The sequence below is a fragment of the Vicugna pacos genome, chromosome X, assembly GCF_048564905.1.
Source record: "Vicugna pacos chromosome X, VicPac4, whole genome shotgun sequence".
Lineage (NCBI taxonomy): Eukaryota > Metazoa > Chordata > Mammalia > Artiodactyla > Camelidae > Vicugna > Vicugna pacos.
Window position 1 is genome coordinate 77847898 of NC_133023.1, and position 25203 is coordinate 77873100.

Here is a 25203-nt window from a genome sequence, read left to right on the forward strand (position 1 = left end):
GTCTCCATAACATCAAAGTGCAAGGTGAAGCAGAAAGTGGTTATGTAGAAGCTGTCACAAGCTATGCAGAAAATCTAGCTAAGATCATTAGCAAAGGTGGCTACACTAAATAACAGATTTTTCAACGTAAACATAACAGCCTTATATTGGAAGAAGATGCTATCTAGGACTTTCATAGTCAGAGAGGAGAAGTCAACGCTTGGCTTCAAAGCTTCAAAGAACAGGCTGACTGACTCTTGTTCAGGGCTAATGCTGCTTGTAGCTTTAAGTTGAAGCCAATACTGATTTACCATTCTGAAAATCCTAGTGTCTTTAAGAATTATGCTAAATCTACTCTATGCATACTCCATAAATGGAGCAACAAAGACTAAATGACAGCACATCTGTTTACAACATGGCTTACTGAATGTTTTATGCCCACTGTTGAGACATATTGCTCAGGAAAAAAAATCCCTTTCAAAGTACTACTGCTCATTGATAATGCACCCGGTCACCCAAGAGCTCTGATAGAAATGTATAGCAAGATTAATGTTTTCATTATATAGAATAGCTAAACAGGATTATACTGTATAGCACAGGGAAATATACACAAGATCTTGTGGTAGCTCATAGTGAAAAAGAATGTGAAAATGAATATATGTATGTCCATGTATAACTGAAAAATTGTGCTCTACACTGGAAATTGACACAACATTGTAAACTGACTATAACTCAGTAAAAAAATGTTAAAAAATGTTTTCATGCCTGCTAACATTACATCCATTCTGCAGCCCATAGATCAAGGAGTAATTTCAACATTCAAGTGTTGTTATTTAAGAAATACATTTTATAAGGCTTTAACTGTCATAGGTAGTGATTCCTCTGATGGATCTGGGCAAAGAAATTAAAAACCTTCTGGGAAGGATTTACCATTCTAGATGCCATTAAGAACATTCTTGATTCATTGGAAGAGGTTAAAATGTCAACACTAACAGGAGTTTGAAAGAAGTTGATTCCAACTTTCATGGGTGACTTTGAGAGGTTCAGGACTTCAGTGGAGGAAGTAACTGCAAGAGAACTAGAATTAGAGGTGGAGCCTGAAGATGTGACTGAATTCCTGCAATCTCATGATAAAACTAATGGATGAGGAATTGCTTCTTATGGATGAGCAAAGAAAGTTGTTTCTTGAGACAGAATCTCTTCCTGGGGAAGATGCTATGAAGATTGTTGAAATGACAATCAAGGATTTAGAATATTACACAAACTTACTTGATAAAATAGTGGCAGGTTTTGACAAGATAGACCTCAATTTTGAATGAACTTCTACTGTGGGTAAAATGTTATCAAACAACATCACATGCTATGAAGGAATCATTTGTGAAAGGAAGAGTTGGTCGATGCAACAAATGTCATTGTTATCTTATTTTAAGAAATTGTCACAGCCAGCCCAACCTTCAGCAACCACCACACTAATCAGTCAGCAGCCATAAAAATTGACACAAGAACCAGCAAAAAGATTATGGTTCACTGAAGTTTCAGAAAATTGTTAGCAATTTTTAGCAATAAAGTATTTTTAATCAAGGTTTGTACATTTTTTTATGGGAAAGCTCAAACACAGTCCCCCACTACCACAAATTATGCAGTTGTTTCTCACACTTGGGGAAATCGCAGGGGTCAGCACATCCAGAGTGCAATGGATGAGCCTTGCCCTGGGAAAACCACCTTCATGATCATGCTATCTCCCCTGCCAGGTAAATATGGGGTTTGTACATTTTTAAGACATAATGCTATTACACACTTAATAGACTATGGCATAGTGTAAACATAACTTTTATTTGCACTGAGAAACCAAAAAATTCATGTGACTCACGTTATTATAATATTTGCTATATTGCACTGGTCTGCAACGAAACTTACAATATTTCCAAGGTATACCTGTACCCATAATTAAGGCAAAGCTGAGTGAATCAGGAGGAAAAGTAACAGTTTCAGGTTCAGAAGACATGGGTTCCAGTCTGGAATTAGCCAAGGAGTAGGAGCATGACATGGGGCAGCGTGTGACCTTAAGGTCCCAAGCCTCAAGTTCACCATTCAGGAAGTGAGGATTCTCTTCCCCATAGGGTCCTTGTCAGGACTTATTGAAATCACAAGGCAGGGAAGTACACACAAATGCTTTAGTCCCAGCCAGGCCTGAAATTTGAGGCTCAGTTTCCTCATCTGTAAAGAATGAATCACAATGTGGAGCGGAGTTATAGCAAAAGGATTAAATGTTATATGATTAAAAGACAACCCAGTGTCATATTATGCACATGATTAATGAGAATATTAAAATGATGATATCTTATCAGGGATTAGTGGAACATTTTGCTTCCTTCGGTATTTTACTTTTTTTTTTTTTTTTACTGTTTTCCAAATGAAATATATCTAAGAGTATCCACAAAGCAAATTATTTAGAAATGTCCAAACCTGCAATTCTACCTCTGGAAGGTTCATTTGGTCTTTGCCATGCAGAACTATGTCTGCTAAAAATCAGAGTGTTACTGTACTACTCTCCTAGGTTCTTTTAGAGGAGGGAGCATCAATCTGCAGCCTCTACAGCTTCTCTGAAGTACACACTCCATCTGCTGTCTGTGGAAAAACTCTGCAGTTTCATTGCTGAACTGACTCGTGTCCCCAGTGCCCTGCTCAAAGGTGGAAGAGAGAATTTTAGATGAATATTCAGATAAGATATTTGAAAACTTCAGTGTCTTCAGTCCATTGTGCGATGCTACAGCCTATGAAAAATTTTGAGCTCACAGTCTTTGGCCCCCTTTCCCATGAAAAGTGTATCTGGAGATGGTAAAGGTGGTGGAGTCACTAGATGCCCAGTGGTAGTCAAACCAGTAGCGTATGCCTGAGATTTCTCACATGAAGTGAAGTTTCAGCTGAGATCTGAGGCTAAGTCAGCAGAAGAGGAGAGGGTGGACACTAGCCAGATGTAACAGGAAGGAAATACCCTGTACCTGGGTCATCCTTTTAGAGAATCCAGAGTGGAAATCCCTTACCCAGCAGTTTGTCCTGCTGGGAAAAGCTTTGTGAAAGTTATTGGGACAATTGTAGAATGGACCTGAACCCCTTCTGCCCTTGTTACTCTCACCTCAGGCCTATAATATCCTCCAGCCCTCTAAAAGGAGTCTAATATTATTACTATGATTTCTGTCTGTGAAACCATAGACAAGAAGAAAATCCCTAGCTAAAGCAATTTGGGCTTGATTTTATTTTACATGTTCTTTCATCGCTCATAGTGCAAAGAAACTTTTAATAGATTTTTCTTTCCTTTTCCCAACTAACATTTCTCATAGGAGGAAATTCAGAAATTGGAGGTCTGGGACATCTGGTGAGCAAAGCTCGAATGGGAGCCTGGATGTTGCTCAGCAGGAAGTGTTTGAAGGAGGAAGTGAGCAAGATGCCCATCAGATGGAAATTTCTGAAAATTTTTGTGGCAAATGAAGCATTAAGGGTGAGATAGAGCCCAAGTACATTCAATCTAGTGGCAAGAACTTTTCCTTAGTGCCCTGCTTCTATTATGACAGTAAAATTGTATGTGTGTGATTAAGAGACAAGAGTAATGTGAAAAAAATATAGATTTAGATATATAGAGTTAAGCCACATACACAGATACCATTTTTGTAATGAAATTCCCAACTAGGTATATACTATAATGTAAAAATTGACATAATTTATTTTTCTGATTTCAAATTAATATATTTCTTTCTAAAATGAAAGAAGTGCAAGAATGTGCATATGTTATAGAAAATATTTTTCTGTGTAATTTTTTGTTACATAGCAAGATGTGCATCCTTGATAATGAGTTTATATTCCCCAGTTATATTTTTCTGTGCACAGTACTATGTAAGTAGGTTTATATGAACATATGTATTCTTCCAGATTTTGCTCACAGTATGTATATACTATATTCCATTTGTTATATATGTATATTTATGTATATATGCAAGTATAAATATATGTACACTCATACATACATGCATGTATAATTGTTTTTGTATTTGTTTAATCTTTATATGTTTGTGATTCATAGTTCTTATTTAAATGATTTCAACAGACTTAAAACAATGCTCTTTACTAATCAGATTTATTTGTATAATATTAAACATTTGCTTATAAAATATGTTCCAAATGTTTTCCCAATAATTCACATTCCTTTACATGTGACATTTATGTTTGAGATAGACAAAGGTTTTTTTCTAACTTCCCTTCAATTTCTCTTATTATGTTTGTAATAGAGTTAAAAGCTTTTCTTGGGTCACATATCTAGTTTTGGTTCCCCCAGTGTCAATGCCATGCTAACAGGGTACTCAAACAACCCTCTCCCCAATGTCTTGGTCTTAACGTTTATGGTGGAGATGAAATCCACTGTCTTAAGCCTGGAGGCCTAGATATAAGGCCGTAGGGATTGAACTGTCCTGGGGGCGGTTAATGTGGGTCTCAGTTGAAGCAGAGGAAATTAACCTCCATGGAGGGACAGAAATGATCACTTACAGAATTAATTTAGGCCAGAGGCACTTTATATGGTATTTCTTGTAAGCAAACACATATTCAAATATTTTCCACATTACTCACAAATGTAGAATTTGGTCTAAAGCCCTTTTCTATTGTGCCCTGAAGCCATCAAGGCTTTGAATCTTGAATTCCAGGTGGACTAGTATTTGATGCAATCTTATATATTACTCATTTTTTGTCATAACTGTATTATTTTTAAATTAAAAATCCATGAAAACTAAAGCAATTTCTGTACTGTGCAAAGAAAAAAATTAAAAGGTTGAAAATCTGGGGGACAATATTTCAAACAATGTTGCAGATTTTGTGCTCATGTACAAGAACAAGAGATATTTTTGTTAATCAGTAGAGAAAGGGGCAAAAGATAACCACAAATAGTTCACCTAAAAAGCAAAATGCTTCTTCAATAAAGATCTGAAAGATGCCAAACCATAAACTGAAGAAGTCATAATAAGTAAAAAAAAAAATCAGTCTACAGAAAATTACTTATATAATTGGAAATTTTAAAAAGAATATATCTAGAACTGCATACCTACAAAAATTCCTTAAGGTATTATACACATTACCTAAAGAGAAACACATCTGGAAAATGTGCACCTGTCCTTTTACATTGGATTTCTTGGATACATGTGAGTCACGGTGAGGTGATCATATAACTGCAAGGTGCAGAATAATTTCACTTTGTAAGTGTACATTTTAATGTTTAATATTTTGTGATTAGGATAATTTGTTGAGAAGTACACTTGAAAATGTCTAATACCCCACTGACAAAAAAGTTCACGTATATTTACCGTGTTATCAAAATGTTCACATGATATTCTTTATAAAAAGTCAAAAATGTCAACTTTTGACTTGACAGTATATCTATGTATTTATGTGCATTTCTGTCTTACATTTCCCTTACCTCTGATGTTCACGCCCTCATTTGCAGATATTTCTTCACCTCTTTCAGACATCGGACTTCCTCTCTCTGAGCATAAAGATCTAGGAAGGGAAGGTGAGCAAAGAGTGGAAGATTCCAGAAAGTAGTGGAAAATTCCAGAACGTTCTGGCTCATGAACTGGAGCTCAGTTTCCTCCCTCCTCCTTTCCTTGGAAAGCCCTCTAATCTAAGACTTTCAGAGCTACAGTTCTGCCTCTAACCACTAGGGGATATCTGCCAACATTGACCACATTTTATTGTTTAAAAGAAAGGCTATGATTTGTAGTTTCTACTGTCACCACAGTGAACCACCAAACTCTGTTCGCTATTTCCTTTATATTGGAATGAATTGGAGTTAATTCCAGCCATTTGAATCTTTTCAGAACATTTGGTTATTTTGCACAAACTTAAGAAAATCCCCCATATTGCATGAAGAATTTAGTAAAGCTATGCTTGGAGAATTCACCCTCATTCCATGAAGCTCAATTCCAGTCTCTGTTCCTCTAGGTAGCATCTGAATGACCCTAAACAAGCTCTAACACCTCATTAATTCTCATCAGCCTTGAAAACTGGTGATTCTTTTTTTTAAACACTTTTTGAGCTATAGTCACTTTACAATGTTGTGTCAAATTCCAGTGTAGAGCACAATTTTTCAGTTATACATGAACATACATATATTCATTGTAACATTTTGTTTTCGCTGTGAGCTCCCACGAAAACTGGTGATTCTGATAGCCAAACCCCTCATGAGAAATACATGAAAGAATAGATGTAATGTAGCAAATTCAGAGTCTATCCTACAGCTGGCACTCAAAGTTCTCTGGGTTTGTGGAATGAAGGAACACGATGTAATGTAGCTGATGCAGAGTTGGTATAAAGAGATCCCTCTGTTTGTAGTCACAAGTTCCAAGATCTCCTAAGCCTCCTGGCTCTAATTTGCCTTCTCTGCAAGCGTAGTTCATTTGGAAAGAGTTCTGTGAGTGTTGGGCTGATAGCAAACTCAGGGGGTACTAATTACAGGAAGGTAAGTCTCCCCTGGTCCCCAGGGGCTCTCTTTTCTATTCCCTTGGGAAAGGGAATTCTTCTAAGGACTGTATCTTGCTTGTGTGGTTCTGACAAGGTGGTTAGGGGCCTGCTCTCACCATCCTCGGAAGCCCTCCTTGATATTCTCGAAACCTCCAGCTCCAGACCCCAAGGATTCTCTTCACAAGCAACCTGTGAGGACAGTGGTGACAGGTCACTGCCTTCAGGCCACGCCATGGGTGAGTTGGTCAGCATGATGTCTTGTCCTGATCCCCACAGGGCACGAGGGGTTCTGGGTTCCCTCCCCGACCCAAACCCGCAAGACACCCACCTACCCACCTCCCTTTAGAGAAGGGGTGGAGAGGGCCCAGACTGACTACTTTTCACTCCCTTGAGGAAATGGGCCAAGTGGGCTCTGACACATTTATGCTGGTTCTGCAAACCCACCCCCCAACCCTGCCCATTCCTGCCATGGAAGTGGTCACGGGTGAGGTGAATTTTTGTCCCTGGTTAAGAACAGGCCTGAGTTATGTGATCTTCTCTGGCCTAGTGTGTGGAGAGTGGGGAGGGTCACCTAGGTGAGGGGTGGAGTTGGTGTAAACTAACAGTTTTGGGATTTGTACTAGAGGTGGGGGAGGAGCAGGAAACCCACCGTTACATTGACTCTTACAGTAACTAGTCAGGATAAATTGTATTAGTCCACAGAGGCTTCCTAAGGCTTGGTTTATTGCCCGGCATACAATCTATTCTCGAATGTTTGATGAATAGTTGTTATTGTGCATTGTTCTATGTCAAATACACTTGTTAATTTATTTAAGTCACATTTAAAAATATCCCTCTGAGTTTCTGTCTGCCATTTTATGTGTCACTCAGTGAGCTGTCTTAAAATTTCCCACTGTGACTGTGGATTTGTCCATTCTCGATTTATTTCTGTCAGTTTTTGCTTTGCCTATTTTGGCTCTGTTTTAAGATATGCATAAAAATTTACAATTTTGTATTAATATCTTCCTATTGCATTGATCTTTTATCATAAGGAAACCTCTCTTTCTCATAATTTTTTTTCTTTTAAGTGTACCTTTTCTTTCACTAATATGGTTATAGCAGCTTTCTGTAGGTTAGTGTGGAAAAGATAGACATTTTGTGATTTTTTTAATTTTCAAATTTTCTAGATGATTTAATTTTGCATGTGTCTCTTATTTTAAGCAGCATTTGATGGAAGGTTTCTTGTCCATCTGATAATATCTTTCTATTTGGAATACTTAGTCTGAAACTTTCAAAGTAAAAATAGGTGTAATTTGATTTACATATACTATATTACTGTATGTTAATTTTTACCTCTCCTAATTCCTTTTCCTTTCCTTTCTTTTGAAATGATTAGTATTTTGTAACTATTAAATTCTTACTTCATGTGGATAGATATTTAAACATTCTTTGCAATTCTGGTAGTGTTTACCCTTCAGATTTCAATGTACCTTTGTTTTTTCTCCATCTACTGTAAATTAGTTATTTAAAACTACTCAAACTTTTAAGGGACCTTGAAACACTTTGATTCCATATACTCTCTCCAAATTTATTGTCATGCATTTTAATTCTATACATATATATTTAAACTCCCAGAAGAAATTGCTTTCACTGTGTTATATAGTCAATACACATTTAAATTTGCCTATGTATTCATAAATATCATTAGTCTTTCTTTCCTGTATCTGTGTGCCTACACCTGGGATCCTGTTTCTTCTGCTCAAAGAAGAACCTGTAATAATTTTTCAGTTTGAGTCCTCTGGTCACAAATATTCCTAGTGTTTGTTACATGATGATGAAATGAATGTCTTCTCTTTAGGAATGTTTTTCCTTGAAGCATATTTCTTCTCCTACTGATATCGTTATGCTGACTTGCTATCTTGTTACTTTCAGAAATTTCTCAAAAGGTCTCTTCTAATACTTCTTCTCTACTGTTCCCTGTCCTTTCTGGGACTCACATTAACCACGTGTTAAGTATGTTCACTACATCTCCTTTGATTCTCTTTCCCTCACCTTTGGTATTCTCCAGTTATGTCTCTTCAGGCTTCATTCTGGATCTTTTTGTCAGACTTACCTTTCATTTCTCTAATTCTTCCGTTAGGCAGGTGAATCACCTCTGACCCTTGAGCCGTCACAGCACAGACTTCAGAGTAGATTCTACTGCCCCCTCCAAGCAGAGGAGAGATTTGAGAGTTAAAAATGAACAACCACTTGTCCCAGGTCACCCAGGTCTGAACAGGGCAGAGCAGGGACTAACATCACAGATTAAACTCTAGATCCAAACCCTTTCTTCTGTGCTTGTTCTCTTCTTGACCATGAATGCTCCCCACCTCTCATCTCCCGAGAAGTGGAACTTCTATTTAATTATAAAAATCAGTGATATTTCTTCATTAAGCATGATATTCCCGAAGGACTCTTATATTGGGACCATCGATATGTTGTTCTCAATTTCAGAGCCCACTGACCAAGGGAACCCTTTACAAAGAAGAGTAAGATGCTGGGATACACACCGAAGGAGATGCAACGAGTGGCTTGAACCAGTCACTTCCCAGCAGCGGCAGGATAAAGATTCAGTAACAAGTGATGCTCACATGAGCACTCAAGGAAGATAGTAAGTGACCAGTCAGAATGGCTGATGTGGACCAACCAAGGAAAAATAAAACCCTGTAGTTAAATATGTCATTCTTCTCTCCAACCTGGAAGAGTGAGGAATGACAGGATCAGGTTCATGATCAAGTAAACTTTATTGTAGCTCTGGTATCATTGGGGAAAATGTTTACAAGACTTTCTGAGCATATATGGACCCCTTTCTTGTCTCCACTTCCCCACAGTGCTCCCTATGCCATTCCACCCTCTCATCAGAGAGGCAATTTTCAGGAAGGAGACCAAGCTCATGTTAACATGGAGACAGAGCAGAAGCCTCCAGAGAGAAGAATGGAGAGAAGCAGGCGGGCTGAGACCATGGGAAGCTGGTTCAAGATCACAGTGAGTGTCCTGACTAAATGGACCTAATACGTAGAAGAAGGTGAACAGAGGGAGTTGTGTTGGAATCGGGTAGAGATGGTATGAACTTTTCTGGGGCAGAGGAGTTGGTTATGTGTCTTGTTATTATTAGAAGTTAACATCCTAGACCATCTAAGAGAAGATTCAGAGAAGCAATATGAAGGGAACAGACTGACTGCAGGGAGCATGGGAGAGGTTGTCTAAAAGCAAAGGAGGAAACTACTGTCAAGATGGAGCAACTTCATACCACAAAGCTCAGTTTGGCTCAGGCTGAGTGTGGGAGGAGGCTGCGTCTCTGGGGTCCTTGTCAGAGGGGCAGGCCAGGTCTGCCTTAGGTAGGGTCTCTTGGAACTTTACAAAAAGAAGTACGTGTTAAGCATATTAAGTTGATTATTTCAAGAAAAGTGTTTGAGGGGAAGAAACGATATTTAGAAAATCCACATGTGGTACAATAACAAATATCGACCTAGCGTAAAAAATTATTTAAAGCTTGAAAAAAAAAAGTCTGAAAGGAAGACCTGGTTGGGTCTTATCTTAAACTTATATTCTATTGTATCAATTTCCTCTCCCATTTTTCTCTTTGCCCCCCAGATTCCATTTGGCATAAAATATGAGGAGAAGTGGCTGCTGAATTTGATTCAGAAGTACTGCAGTGTCCCCTTCACTCCAGTTGAAGTAAGAGAGGACGTCGAGGCCAATGAGAGGAAACGGGGTAGATGGATGGTCCAGATGAGAAATGACTCTGGTCTCATATTGTCTTTCTCTTGTCACTCCCCGTAGTTTCATTATAAGCAAATGCAGGCCCAGTTCTTTGTTGAGAATGCCAACGTTGCCTTTGCTCTGAAGAATGTCAGTGGCAAGATTTGCACTGAGAACAATGAAAGGGTATGTGTCAAGGGCACCTGGGAGCAAGAGGGCAGGGCAGGGGCATGGTCTTGCTTGATCCCAAGGCTCAGATTTCTGGTGCTTACCCAGCCCCTCTTATGCTCCCTGCAGATATCTGTCTTTGTTGACCCCTGTGATGCACCGTATTCTATGCAGAAGGAGCTGCAGTCAGAAAAGGTGGAGCAGATAAAGGTAATGCAGACTCAACACAAGTTCTGCCCCACAGCCAGATCCACCTATTGCTCCCCGATCAACACCTCAGACTCAGAGCCACTGAACCCCGTCTTTAACTCTGCAGCTGACCATGAACAAACTGTTTGATGCCTCCCAGGCATTTCTTAACAGCCAGAGACTCTGCTTTGGATCTGGTATGGCTATAGCAGTAATCCCAGGGCAGGTGAGGGCAGAGGGGTCTGCCTGAGAAAGACCTTCGGGATCGTAACTCTGGGAGGGGTTGGTGCAGGCAGGACCCTCTCAGCTTTCTGTTTCCCTCCTGTTGGCTTCCTGGAGGCTTGATGACCTGTAATGTTGAAATGCCACGGAATCCGAGATATCGCATGCCTGCCCCTCTGCAGATCCGTGGAGAGAACATGCCCAAGGTGAGGACTTAGGCCCAATGTTGGGACTGATGGTGAGGGTGGGACAGATTAGGCAGAAGAGGCAGATTGGCCTCAAACATCCCCTGTTGGGGTCCTCACTCTCTTTCTCCATCATAGATTTTGTCCTTGGATTTGAGCAACAAGAGACTCTGCCAGCTGGGTGGCCTGTCTGATGCTACACAGAATGCTTCTGACATCAAGAATTTGAACGTCTCCAGTAGTGAGGTGAGGTGTGGTACCCAGATCCCTCTTTGAAGAGGAGATGGGAGGGCTCATGGGAAGGTGACAGAGGAAGCGAAGTGAATTTGTTGGAAAAGGAAGGGACGACTGGGGGTGCAGTACCATCCTGGCTCTCTTTCTCTGGTTCGTGTGGTTTCTCTACATAATTACAGGCAAAGTCTTCAGGGGAGTTGGGCAAGGGCCAGAGGCTGGAACAAGATGGAATGTGTGCAGATAAAAACCCTCTGTGCACCACCCTTCCTGATAAGTCAACCAACATAAGGTCAGATGTACCCTCTGTCACCTGAACTATTCCTGACAGTGCCTGTTTGCAAAAAGCAGCAGTCTTGGTCCTCTCAGAGGGCCACAGGCCCTATGCTATCCTCTCTGTGTCACATAGGTGACAAAGGTTCATATGGCATCCAGGAGGCCCCCAGCCCAACATATGCATAGTTTCCATTTCCACCACAGGTCCCTGGGACGAGCCAGTTCCCCTTCTTCTCTCTTCTTCCCTGATCCACCTCCAAACCATTGGAGAGGTTCTTTCCCTTCCCTTCACTTTGCTTTCTCTCTCTCCCTTGTCTCTATGCCCCTATGTCTCTGTCTTCTCTTCTTCATCCTTCACTCATTTTCTGTCTTAATCCCCCTCCACTTTCTTACCTGCCTCACTCATGTCCTTTCTCCAGCATCCGGGGCTGTCCCTGGGGGGGGTGTCCTAGTCTTGGCAGAATGCTGGACCCCCAGTGAGGTAGCAGAGCCCCTGACTCCAAACCCATTCCCTTTAGTCTCCGAAACCTTCAGTGGGGACCTGCAGAAAGTAAGACGGGGAAAGAAGCCTTATTCATGGTTGCTTCTTGTGGCACCAGGAGAACAGAGTCAGGACAGTCTAGGTGGGAGGTACCCAGGAGGGAAGGAGTGGAAGGAGAGGGATGGAGGGAGGCAGGCAGGTAGGGAACACTCTTCTGGTGCATCCATCAGTCCATGTGGAAGGTGCCCAGGGCCGGGGAGTGTAGGTGGACACACTGGACTGTGTCTGGTGTAAGTGTACTTGCTCCCACGAGAAGAGACCGCTTTGTAGTTTCACTGACTTTTCATCTTGGCAGCTCCATCCTGGAATTGTTCCCCAAGTTATTACGCTTGGTAAGTGTATTCCTCAATCACTGACTCCTCTAACTGACACTGACACCGCCCACAAACTACTCTGAACCCTTTAGGTCTTGCCTGAGTTCGATTTTTGAATGTGGCCCTTAAACGTTCTGGGGGCAGAGGGAGGGTACAGCCTCTGTGGGAAGCTCACAACAGCTCTGGGTCTTCTTCGACCACGTCTGCCACAGCCTTCAGGGACCTCGTGGTGATGACCCGAAGTGTAGTCCTGCCCTCAGATTTTCCAGGGCCCTTCCACAGTTGACCTCTGACCCTCACCCTCCTGGGCCCGTCCTTTTCCTTGACCATCCAGAAGTGCCTCTTGGTCTGCACCACTGACTTCCTCTTCCCTCCCGCAGGATGACCAGGAGACACCCCCACCAGCTAAGTTAGGTGTGGACACCCGTAAGAGCTTACCAGCCTGCAAGGTGAGCACGGAGAATCAAGCAGGGCTTTGGGAGGTGCGTGAGGAGAGGGTATCAGCCCTGGTGCTGAGGACTGTTTTGATTCCAGGAAAGCAGTGAAGGATCTGATCAGCTGAAGAGTCTGATCCTGCAATTCCTGCAGCAGTGAGTACTGCTGGCAACCTGAGGAAGGGGAGGGCTGGGACAGCTGAGGCCACCCAAGCTCAGCTCTGCTCACGGGAGTTTCCAAGTCTCATTTGAGGTCCGGACCACAGAGACAGACTGTGCTCATGGCTCCCCGACAGGTATTACTTGATCCACGACTCTGGAGACCGACAGGATCTCCTGGGTGCTTATCATGACGAGGCCTGCTTCTCCCTGACCATTCCCTTCAACCCCGAGGACCCAGCCCCGTGAGTATCACAGCTCACAGTGTGATCCTGGGCCGTGTGGCTCCCCAGCAGACGCAGGGCAGCTCCTGCAAACCCCCACACTGGGCCGCCCACCTCCCCCTGCTTCTCTTTTTCTCCCAGGAGCAGCTTGTGGGAGTACGTCAAGGACAGTAGGAATATGAAGAAGCTCAAGGACCCCTGTGAGTGTGTGATGAGGAGGCGGGGCGGGAAAGTGGGCGGGAAGGGGTCAGTCCTAGGGCCCAGGGCGTGGCAGCCCCTGACCTTCCCTCGCTTCTCCTCCCCCCACAGACCTGCGGGTCCAGCTGCTGAAACACACAAAACGTGACATTGTGCACTCCCTCTGCCTGTTGCCCAAAACTCAGCATGACCTCAGCTCCTTCGTGGTGGACATGTGGCTCCACACGGTGAGCATCTGCTTCCATCTTGGGCAGGACCAGTTGCTGCAGGTGGGTAGGAGGTTTAGGTGGTGACTGAGCGCCTGGGCTCTTCCTTTTCAGGACACAATGCTCTGCTTCTCTGTCAACGGGGTGTTCAAGGAAGGTGAGTGTGTGTAGACCCCCCGTCCCCAGATGCCCCACTGCTCCGTCCCCCTGGCCGGGCTCCCTCTCAGCACCCTCCCAGCCACCCCGATCCCTCCCCTTCTCTTCCCGGCCCCTCTGTGTTCTCCAGCCCTCGCTCTTCCCACAAAGGACCCAGGTCTGACCTGCGTTCATGCCTGTCTGCCCCGCACACCCTGGGCGTTAGGGACACAGGCTGTGGAGTTTGATGGCTCTCATCCCAGAGCCTTCCTATGAGATCCGGGGACCATTACTTAACCTCTCAGTTTCCTCATTTGCAGAATGAGGTATTAGCATCCATGTCTTGGGCAGCAGTGACAAATGCATCAATGAACTGGTGAAGTGGTTGTCACGGGCCCGCGCACAGTAGAGGTCCTGCCACCGGCAGCAGGTTGCTCCTATAGCTGCCCTCCACATTCCCGACACCCTGGCGCCCAGTGAGCACCTGTCCCCTCAGCATGAGTTTCCAGTCAGACTCTGTCTGCAGACCCCTGTGTGAGCGTGTGAAGCAGGTGGGGCTCTCGGGGGTACTGAAGTTTGTTGTTTGTCGTTGAAGTGGAAGGAAGGTCTCAGGGTTCTGTTCGTGCCTTCACCCGGACCTTCATCGCTATCCCTGCCAGCCATTCCAGGTGAGTGCTGTGTGGTGGGTGGGAACCCCCGTCCCAGCCTGGGCTCAGGGGTGTGGGAATGTGATGGTGCCCACCTTAGGTTTTCTCAATACTGTGGAAAGCCAGCAGGTAGATCCAAGGAGCAGTCTAGCCTAGTGGTTAAGAAGGGCATGGGCTCTGGAACTGGAATGTGGCTTCTTTCCCTGGTCCCAACACTCATTGGCTGTGTGGCCTTGGTCAAGTCACGTGGCCTCTGTGCGACTCGGTGTCTTCCTATGACAGTAGATTTCAGATTGTCCACTCCTTGGGCTGTTGTAAAGGGTAAACGTGAAACTGTCCCTGAGTTGCAGGTAAACGTCCTAATGTCATGAAGACGGTGGATAATCTCCCCAAAGGTGGGCTTGTGGGAGGGGCATAGGTACCAGCCAAGGAACCTGGGGGACACACACAGGAGGAGGGTGGAAGGAATCTGGTTGCTGAGTGGCAGTGGGAGCAGGATTGTTGTTGGGGGTGTGGGGTGGTCCATCTGTCCAGCTGTTGAGGGCCCATTTTTCCTCCAGTCTGTGCATCGTGAACGACGAGCTGTTTGTGAGGGATGCCTCCCCCAGTGAGCCTCAGAATCTTCATTCTCTATCCCAATTCCTGCTACCTCTGCCAGCTTCACACTCATCTTCTCCCCAGAGCAGCGGGAAATGGTGTGCACGTTCTCCACCTACTGTGGGATGAACCTCCAGTGGTCTCAGAAGTGAGTGCTGGGTTTGCATGGGGATAGGAGGGAGCTGGGAAGAGCAAAGGAATGATTAATGGGAAGTTGAATACAATTCATTTTCCTCGTTTATTTCAGTCATTTTACTCTGATCATTTCGATCTCTGTACATATTAAGCCACCTAGTTGTTTTGAGCTGGCAGGTGTTACTTTTATGAATTTCATGGACCCTGACCCTTTATTAACAGACAGCTGGGTGTTCCTGATACACTGTGTATGAGGTTCATTCCACTCTATATATCACAGTAAACGTGGAGGGGGGAATCATCATCAATCACCCAAAGATAACCCTTGAATGTTTTCATCTTTATTATATTCTGGAACTTTGCTTATGCAGGTGTTTACATATTTATGCATGTATTTATATTTGTATATTTATCTACAGAAAACTAGCTCTCATAATGAGAGAGAGACAGTGAGAGACAGAGAGAGAGAGAGAGGGAGAGAGAGAAAGAAAGAGAGAGAGAAGGAAACAGACAGAGGCAAAGAGAAAGAGGCTTGTGGCTGAATGGGGAAGAGGGGTCCAATTAGGGACTTTTAACTCTTCAGTGCCTTTAAAGTTGAGCAAGTGTACAAGCTAATGTGAAGGGGCCATCTCATCTCATTTTTAACTCCCTGAATTTGCCTATACATTCCTTTCTCTTTTTACCTTCTTATTTCTACTAGAGAGTTAATGAGACACCTCTAATGGAATTATATACATTTAAAATCAAATATATATTTGGTTATTAGTGATTAAGAAAATGGACAATTAAGTGTCCAAAAATGCTAGTAATTCTTGGATTTTTGCCTCTCACGGAGGCAGCAGATGGCTGAAGTCCTGCTGTGACATGGCTGGATGATGCATGATCTGAGGACCCGTGCACTGGTGACTGTGGGTCGGATCCAGAATTTCCCTATAAATATATTAACATACCAAACAGTCCAGGAGCAGCAGTTAGGCAAACACCACGCTTTGCTGCCCTGGTGCCATCTCTCACTGAGCTCACCAGGTGAGTCAAAGGCAAGCCTGTCTTCCCAGCATGGGGAACTGGATTAGGATCTGCTCAGAGGCACATTGTTGGGCAGCTCTTATGAGCTTCTGAGCCTCCCAAGAACCTAGAGATCCTTCTGACTCCAAAACTTTGAACTCAAGGCATATCAGAGAGATATTTGTTTCCTTCATAAAGATATCTGTCCTCTCATTAGGAGAAACAGTGAGGAGTGACTTTTCACATTGCCTGTCTTAGTCCTGAGGCTCAGGCAGCTTCTATTTCTGTGTCCCAACATTTAGAAGGCAATGAAATCCCACCACATGCCATATACTTTGGCCAGGCTTTCTCAGTCACCCCTCAGGACTCTCTGTGATGAAGGTTTTGTGAGTCCCATGTCACAGATGCCCAAGTCAATCTGACAGAGCCTCAGTCACCTCTCTGGATGAGTGGCAGGATGGGATGAGGTTCTATCCCTCGCCCTCTCTGGAGGACACAGAGCAGCCTTCCTTTTAGAAGATGGGCTTCCAGGGCTGGAAAAGTGGTCATTTGCTCTCCTCTGATATCGAGGCCTCTCAGGTACGCACTCAGAAAGCCCCTCTTGATGATTAAGATCATAGTGCACGTACATGGGCACGTCCATTCATTCCCTTGGAAAAGCATTCACTGTGTTCAGTTTCATGGGGAGATGAAATAGAATCACAACGGAGCTGACAACGTGTGTGTGTGTGTGTGTGAGACAGACTTTGTATAGGAAATTTATAAAGTCATTACTTATAGAAGTACAATATGTCAGGTAAAAATGTGGAGATGACATACCTCGGAGAGGCAGGCATTTTTTCCTTTACCTCAGAGTCCCCCTTCTCCTGTGTGCAGGAGAACTTTTGGGGATTGGGGAAGATACAGTGTCATTGTAGGAGGAAAGCCCTTCAGGGTCATGTCTGGAAGGTTCCACAGAGGGACCTTTTCCGATACCCAGAGCAAAGATCAGGGAGGTGAGCCTAAATGAAGGGGCAACTCTGGCTGCCTTCAGCGAAAAGGAAGCTGATAAGGGCATAGTCGTTCAGCCCTGGACTTCCTGAGCCGTCCCAGGTCCTTGCTGTCTGCAGCCGAGTGCTCTTGGTAAGAACCTTCCCTGGATCATGACAGGATCAGCACAGGGCCTGGCACCCAGAGAGAGCCCAGTGCTTGTCTGCTTACTTCACCTCTATTCTCTTCCTGTATTTCTTCACCCTCAGGTGGGTTCATCCCTAACTTTGTGCTAATCACCACTCCTACCATTCACATTTTGACTGAGTGGTAGGATTAATAATAATAATACTAATAAAGCCAAAACCCCCACAATAACAGTAATAAAAGATACCAACAATTATAGCACACACATGGATAAGTTACTTGCTCAAGATCGGTCAACCAGCAAGTAATAGTTCTAGCATCAAATCCTGGTCTTCTGACCCAAAAGGCCCTGCTCCTAACCTCTGCTTCTATATTGACTGTACTTCTGTGTTAAGACAGACAGAGGCCAGCACAAGGGAAGGGACTCAGCCCAGGTCCTTTGCTCAGTTGATGGGTCTGGAACTGGATACAGGTTTGATGACTCCCATGTTCTGTCTAGCTGACCTGTTCCTATTCTTTGCTCTTCTGTACTAATTCTTCTCCCTGGGTCTCAATAAAAAATTACTTCTGGTCAAACTAGAATGAAAAAAAGGAGACAGGAAAGCATGTGGTAAAAAGAAATGACGAGATGGAATCAAAGTTCACTTCCTGCTGCTGCATTTCCAGATGCCGTTTCAAATTTTCTATTTTATAGACCAAAAGAGGCAAGGTGGGCTGGGAGTAATATATCCCAAAGTCCTAGATATTCCGCATGCCAGATATTCTTTGAGGTTTTTTCCTTTTCTTCTTACAACAAATCTAGAAGTAGGTACCCTTAGTCTCATTTACAGAGGCCAATCTCAGACTCACAGAGTAAGTAAATTTTCCAGGGTCAAATGTCTACCCTTTGCCCTCTACACAGGCCAATCAGCAGCTCCCATTTGGATGACACACTTCTAGGGTTTAAAGACTGATAGTGGAAAACTTGCCTGATGTGGAATGTGGGCTGTGTCATGCTCCCCACTGGGCATGAAGATGATGTTGGGGATGAAACCCTGCCCCATGGGCCAAGAGGCCTGGGTGTGGGGGCCACACAGATGGACTGACTCCTGAGATGCTGAACTAGAACCAGGAAGCAGCTCAAGCTGTTGCCCTTTGGAAAGAGAACCTGAATGGTGGGATATTGACATGTACACAACTACTATATGAAAAGGCTTTTACGTTTTATCTCCTTTAATCCTAAACTTTATTCAAGACCAGTATGTATTTATCAATGACCAGAAACAGATTTTTTTGCATTTTTTAAATTGAAGTATAGTTGATTTACAATACTGTGTTAATTTCAGGTGTACAGAAAAGTGATTCAGATATATATATATATATATATATAACTGAGTCCCTTCCCCTGTGCTGGCCTCTGTCCTAACACAGAAGTACAGTCATATAGAAGCAGAGGTTAGGGAGAGGGCCTTTTGGGTCAGAATGTGTATATATATATATATATATATATATATATATATATATATATATACACATACATATATACATATACATATATACATATATATATATATATATATATATACACATTTGTATTATTTTCCGCTATAGGTTATTACAAGATATTGAATATAATTCCCTGTGCTATATAGTAAATCCTTGTTGTTTATCTATTTTATGTGAAACAGATCAAGACAATTTATTTGACAGTTTTCTGTGTGTGTGTGTTTGTGTATGTTTCTTTGTCTCAAACTTTTTCACATCAGTTATTCATAAGCTAACTCACACCAGTCATTCCTAAACGAACTCATGCAGCTTTCTACTGAGTTCACTTAGGGGCTGGATTTCCAGTCCCAGGACTTGAAGATTCTGCACGAATTCAGAAGGATTACTGCCAGTGTGTGAAGTCTAGACATCTTGGCCCATAGCTGGAATCCATTCAGCTACCTTGCTCCCCACCAGCACCACAGCCCTTTCTATCCTCCACGCTTTGCCAAGGCCCCAGTTCACTTTCACACCTGCAGTTCTGACAATGGTCACCAGGTGGCAACGCTCTCCATTTTCTACAGATTTTTCTTTCTGCCCGCACCGCTACCCACCCCCCCCGCCCCAAAAAGACATCATTTTTATGAACAGAAGCAAAAAGTTTCCTCAAAGGTCTTAACTTTCCTTGAAAAATTCAGATGTGTATAAAAAGACTAAAAGGACATCTGTGTGGTTTCCATCCAGCTTCTCCTTAACTTATTCATGTGTCTTGTGTATGTACTGTGTGCCAGGCACTGTCAGTCCAATTCCTTATCTGCATCCCAACCTCCCCTCTCTTCACCTCCAGACCTGCATAACTGGAAGTGCCCACAGGAAGCAAGATGGATGTTAGTGCCCACTCCATGGGGTATGAACTCAGACTCTATTCCAAGCAAGGTCAGTCCAAGCCTGACGCTGGATCATGGCATCCAGCATCAAAACAGGAGATGATGCAGCTGAGTGGGAGAGGTTGTAGCTTGGGAAACTGTGGCACCTTTAACTCACACCCCCACCCTCTTACACAGGACTAACAGCCTATTACCTTCTCCTGACAGACCTCACTCACAGAGAGCAAAGGACCAGGCAAACAGTGTTGGTTTCAGTCTTGCTTCTTCTCATGGGCTTGAGCTAGAGGTTTTGCTTTCTCTTTGGTCCTTTGCTCTATCGGAGTGGTGCATTTCGGATTTGGTTCTGTATCTGTTTTATCTCTAAGAGGGTGGTTCTATCCATTCAGTCACCTGACAGGTCCATTTGAGGTGACATGGGGTTTTTGCTTCCTGTAAGAACTTCTCTACTTGTTAGGGGAGCCTGGGTCAATAACCAGAGGAGGCAGAAAAGAGGTATTGAGCTATCAAGACAAACACAAGACCAAGACTCTGGTCCAAACATCTGATTCTCTTCACTTAGTGAAATGGTTTTCAGATTTCTTACATGCTACTCACCTCTTCTCTGGTTTCCTTTTACACCTGACACTCTAATATAATTCCTTTCTCTCCTGTCCACAAATGTGCACCCACGGTAAATTCCTCTATTAATTAGTAGTAGAGAAATTTTTCTAAATATGACTTCAAATCCAGAAACAATCTGATTTCATTAAAAACTGCATGGCAAAAAAAACCCATAAGCAAGGTAAAATTAAAAATTACAAATTGGGAAGCATACAACTTATGTCACAGACAAAGGTTATATACCTTGTAGTAGAAAGATTATGAAAAAGGAAAAACAAATTAGAACATTCTGAAGGAGAAAGGACACTAGATACAAAGATACATTTCACTGAAAAATGTTCCTTAAACATATAAAAAACCCTGCTAAACCTAACATTTGATAAGAGATGCAAAGAAAAAAAACCTGAGATGCCTCTTACCATTTACATAATCTGTGAGGAAACAGACAGTCACCTTGCTGGTGGTAATGTAACATGGTACAACTCCTAGCCAGGGGATTTGATATTGTTTTATAAAATAACCGGGATACTTACTGTTGGAACCAACAATATCTCTTCCAAGAATCTATCCCAAAGAGACAATGTGGAGACAAAAAGTCATAAACAGAAAGCCATTCCTGCCAGAACAATTCATATAGCAGAAGACAAGAGACAAAGACACATCCACCAATAGGGGGCTTGTTGAATAAGCTATGGTCCATCTGCATCTGAGAGGAAAATGTAGCTATGAAAAGCAATGAAGACTCCCTCTCTGTACTGCTATGGTGTCATCTCCAGGGTATATTGTTCAGTGAAAAAAGGCAGGTGCAGAAAAGTGTGTAGCGCTACTGCTGTCCGATATGGTAGCCACTGGCCTCAAGTATCTATATTAAATGACATGAAATTTAAAAATCAGTTACTCAGTCACAGTTGCCGCATTTTAGGTGCTAGATGTTCAGTTCCTGAAAAAGCATTCAGGCAGCTAATGACTCCTGTGATGGACAGTACAGATACAGAACATTTCCATCTCCACAGAAATTTCTGTTGGAAAGCATTGGTGTAGAATATGACAACTTTTACCTATGAAAAGGAGAGCAAACTAAAATACATGTTATATTTTTAAAAAGTGGTTAAAACAAGATGATAAAAATGCTTACCTATAAAGGAATAGAGGAGAAGCCCAGGATGCAAGCCAATGATGTACATTCTCTTAAAAATATAGATTTATTGGCTCCATGCACTGAGAAGGTCAAGAAACAATGAGCAACCCAATAGTAACTGGCAACTACAGTCCCTAGATTGAATTCTCTAAACACATTTCCCACTAAGAGTAACCAGGCTTCCTTGGAGAAATGCCTGATTTCTGGTCTTGTTAAGGATTGTACCAGTTGAGTCTGGACTGAACTTTCATACCAGAAAGTATGTTAAAAAGACTCATAACCTGAGGGGCTCCCAGTGGCCAAAGATAGAACAATTTGAACAACAAAAACTTTAGTGACTACAGTGCACTAAAACATGTCAACAATAGAAACATCTGTGAGCTGATGATGACACAAAAAAAGCCAACAAAATCAACTCATTGTCCACCTTTGAGAATCCTAGGGAACAATTCATTTTAGAAAGTGGAAATATTGCAAAAAAATTGTATATTCACCCTACCTTTCCTGTGCATGTTATACCTATGCATAACCTAAGAGTTGATGAGGTGAAGATTCTTTTATAAAATAATTTCAGCTAATACATGCAGAAGAAATTGAAGAATTAGTATATCATACTTTTGCAATCTTCAATGAAATGTCGCTCTAGGCAGTGATCAATAGAGGCTGCAAAACATGATGGGAGAAGTAGATGGGAAATTTTATGATGGCTGCGTTATAATATTTCTGAGTTTGCCTTTCTTCAGTTATAAAATGGGGCCAGTTTTATCCATATTAGACAATTACTGGCAGGAACAAAGTATTTCAAGTCAATCCAGCATATGATACATGTAGTACTCAATAGATATGAGTCATCTTCTTATTCTATACCTGACCTTTCTTTAAAAGAGATTCTCAAATAGCATGGTTATAAGACAATAATGTGGAAATATTAAATGGAAGGGAAGTGTATAAGTTTTCATTATATATTCACTTCAGTGTCATTTCTTTGTGCTGGAGTCATTTCTCAGATAATTTATGGAAAAAGGAAAACAATGACTGGACCACTTCCATTGGGTATGCAAAAGAAAACTATTAGTCTGTTTCCCATTATTTCATATACTTTCCTATCCCACTTTTTATCTTCTGTGTTAATTTCTTAAGACTAACGTGTGTGTAATGTAACCCAGCAAGAATAGGCTTTGCAAAAGACCACTGCAATAAATCTCTGGTGGCCAGGCACATCACAGGTACTTAGGAGAGTCATTTCCCCTGTGCTGGACAGTTTTTGGATAAAACCTCTCAGATGTACAAGCTAATGAGATCCCATCCGGGAAAGCACTTTTGAGACCTTAGGTGGGATGGAGGGACAAATTATTTCTAAGTAATTACTTTCCAATCTGCACTACAGATATTTTCATACTCTGTGTTGAATGAATTCAGTAGGCATAAGTCCTTGCATTACTTTGCACTTGAACAGCCATTTGTGGATGGTCTTAAGGTGGTTGGAACTTAAACATGATATATTAGGACAGGGCCTCTGACCCAGAAAACCACGGGGACTTAACCTTTTGTGAATGAATGCATTTTTCTATCTCATGTATTTTCCACAACATTTCTTGGGGGGGTAGAGGATACATCTCCACATCATTTTGTAGCTAGAGAAACAATAAGGTACAGAGGTTAAGTCACCTGGCTGGGGTTCATCCTCCTCTTAAGTGGAAAAGCAGAGACTGACACCCTATATGTCCAAGTGCAAACTGCATGATGCTCAGCTGCACATCACACTGTAATCAAGTAAGTCTTGCTTTTCCGCTGACCTACGGTGTCACTACTGAAATCTGTATCTTCGCTTCTGATACCAAGCTGTTAGTCCTGCCTGTATTTCTGCAAGTCAGTGAACATCGTCGTCAATTTCCTATTCTGTTAAAAAAAAAGAGAGGGAGAGAACATGTTTAGGTCATTTGTTTTTGAAAGTCAATTCCCAGACAACATAAGGAATATGCTCTGTCTAATAGAGGGACAGGTGTTATGCTGTTGATGACAAATTGAAGGAGCAGTCTCCAAATGCATGGAGATCAAAGGCGCCTGGATTCTTTGATGCATACTGATAAATCAACCTGTAAAAATGTTCTACTAATGGAAATCCTCTCCAGCAAAATCAGGCTTTGTAGGATTCCCCATATGCACACGCACACTGGGAATTCTCAATAGTTTTATTGTTACGCTTGAAAAACATGAAATTAGAAATTATTTTATTGTTATCATACTTAGTTGGATAATAAGGTTATTTTAAAATATTCTTAGTATGCAAAAATGTCCTGCTAATCATTGTCATTAGTTATTAATGCAAAAAGGTCTAGTGACATTTGCATCCTAACAGTGTGTGATGACCACATGAGCCGGCACGTTCTCCAAGGGCTGCTACCTACATGTGGTCTCCAGGTGTTTTGTGTGTGTATATGTGTGTGTGTGTGTGTGTGTGTGTGTGGACTTGGGGGGCTCCTAATGACATTGTATATACCTGAAGGATTACCAGTATCTCTCTGATACATATGGTGAGGAGTAGGATCTGCTCGTTCTTGAGTCTTTCCAAATGGCACAAGAGCTGGACCACACACTTCCAAGCAGACCGTGAGATGGAAGACAAGCCTGTCTGTGAACTCACCTGCTCAGATCAGGGGTGGATCCCTCCAGGATGTAAGGTGTGTTGGTCTGCCTAAATCCACTTCTAACCACTGATGTTGGGAGCTCCCATCTTGCAGCCATCAGCTGCAGAGTTCTGAGAAGCTGCATCCTCTCACCCACTCAACACCATGAGTTTCAGTCATCTGCATGAGGAGCTCTACACTTGGAGATAAAAATCCTCAAATTCCCAGCTCATGTGTGACACATCTTGTATCCATCCAGTCATATATTCATACATCTAACAGGCATTAAGAAGAAAGTCTACACTATCCCTTTGGTAAGTTTCAGGCTTCTCCAGAATGGAAACAAGGAAGAAAAGTATGGGAAGGCTCGTGTGGTAAGTTCAGATGTTAAATCTAAGAAGCGATGGCTCCTTCCCATTAAGATTTCAACCTGCTCAAGTCTCTTATAATTGATGATTTTAGAATATCATTTAATGCCATGGACTTCGGTCCACATCTCTTGTTACTGTCCTCTTTATATATGTATATATATATTTTTTCTTGCGCTTTACAACCAAATACTTGCAATGAATTCTTGGAACTCAATTCACATCCCCTGACCTTCCCTCCAACTCAGTCTTCATCCCTTCTCTAATGAGGAAGTCCCCCGACTCCTCCACTAAAATTTAGCTTGCCAAAGTCAACAGCTACCTTTTTGGCACATTGTACACCATGAGGGTTGAAATGCAGGTCAAATGGAGACAAAGTTTTCCCTTCCCAAGACAAAATTAATTTGCTTGTCCCCAGACAAGGATTACCTTGCCAACTGATGCTATCAGTTACCTGAAATCTAGAACTGTAAAATACTTACCATGGCAATCAAGTCAGATAATGGGGAAGTGTGTGCTACAGACAGTGGGCTTTCAAATGAAATATAAAATTTCTCAATGTATCTTACACTTTTGCATCATTGAAAGGGATTTTACAAATAGGTCTACAGCAGGATAACAATTTTTAGGGTCGCTTCACTAGACTCTGTCTTACCTGTTTCTCTTTTTTTTTCCCTCAAGGTCTTTCCAAGTATGGAGTTGAATCACCTGGAGTTGTAATGTTGTCTTACCCCTTGAGGTGTCTTATGATCCAGTGATTCCAGTCCTAGTTACATACTCGAGAAATAAAAAAATTTGTCTACGCAAAAATTTGTACAAAATGTTCATAACACCATTATTCATAACAGCCAAAAAGTGGAAACAAGACAAATGTCTATCAATTGATAAATGCATAAATAAAATTTGGCATATCCGTACAACAAAATATTATTCC

At 42.3% G+C, this 25203-nt stretch overlaps 1 non-coding gene and 1 pseudogene across 1 annotated transcript; one reads left to right on the forward strand and one right to left on the reverse strand.

Annotated features, from left to right (window-relative positions):
- Positions 1–1576: 1576 nt before the first annotated feature.
- On the reverse strand, positions 1577–1738 carry LOC140692073 (U1 spliceosomal RNA). Its single transcript, XR_012067654.1, has one exon. It is a non-coding gene; the product is annotated as a U1 spliceosomal RNA (small nuclear RNA).
- Positions 1739–6355: 4617 nt separating this feature from the next.
- LOC140691922 (nuclear RNA export factor 3-like) lies at positions 6356–25182 on the forward strand (annotated as a pseudogene).
- Positions 25183–25203: the final 21 nt, after the last annotated feature.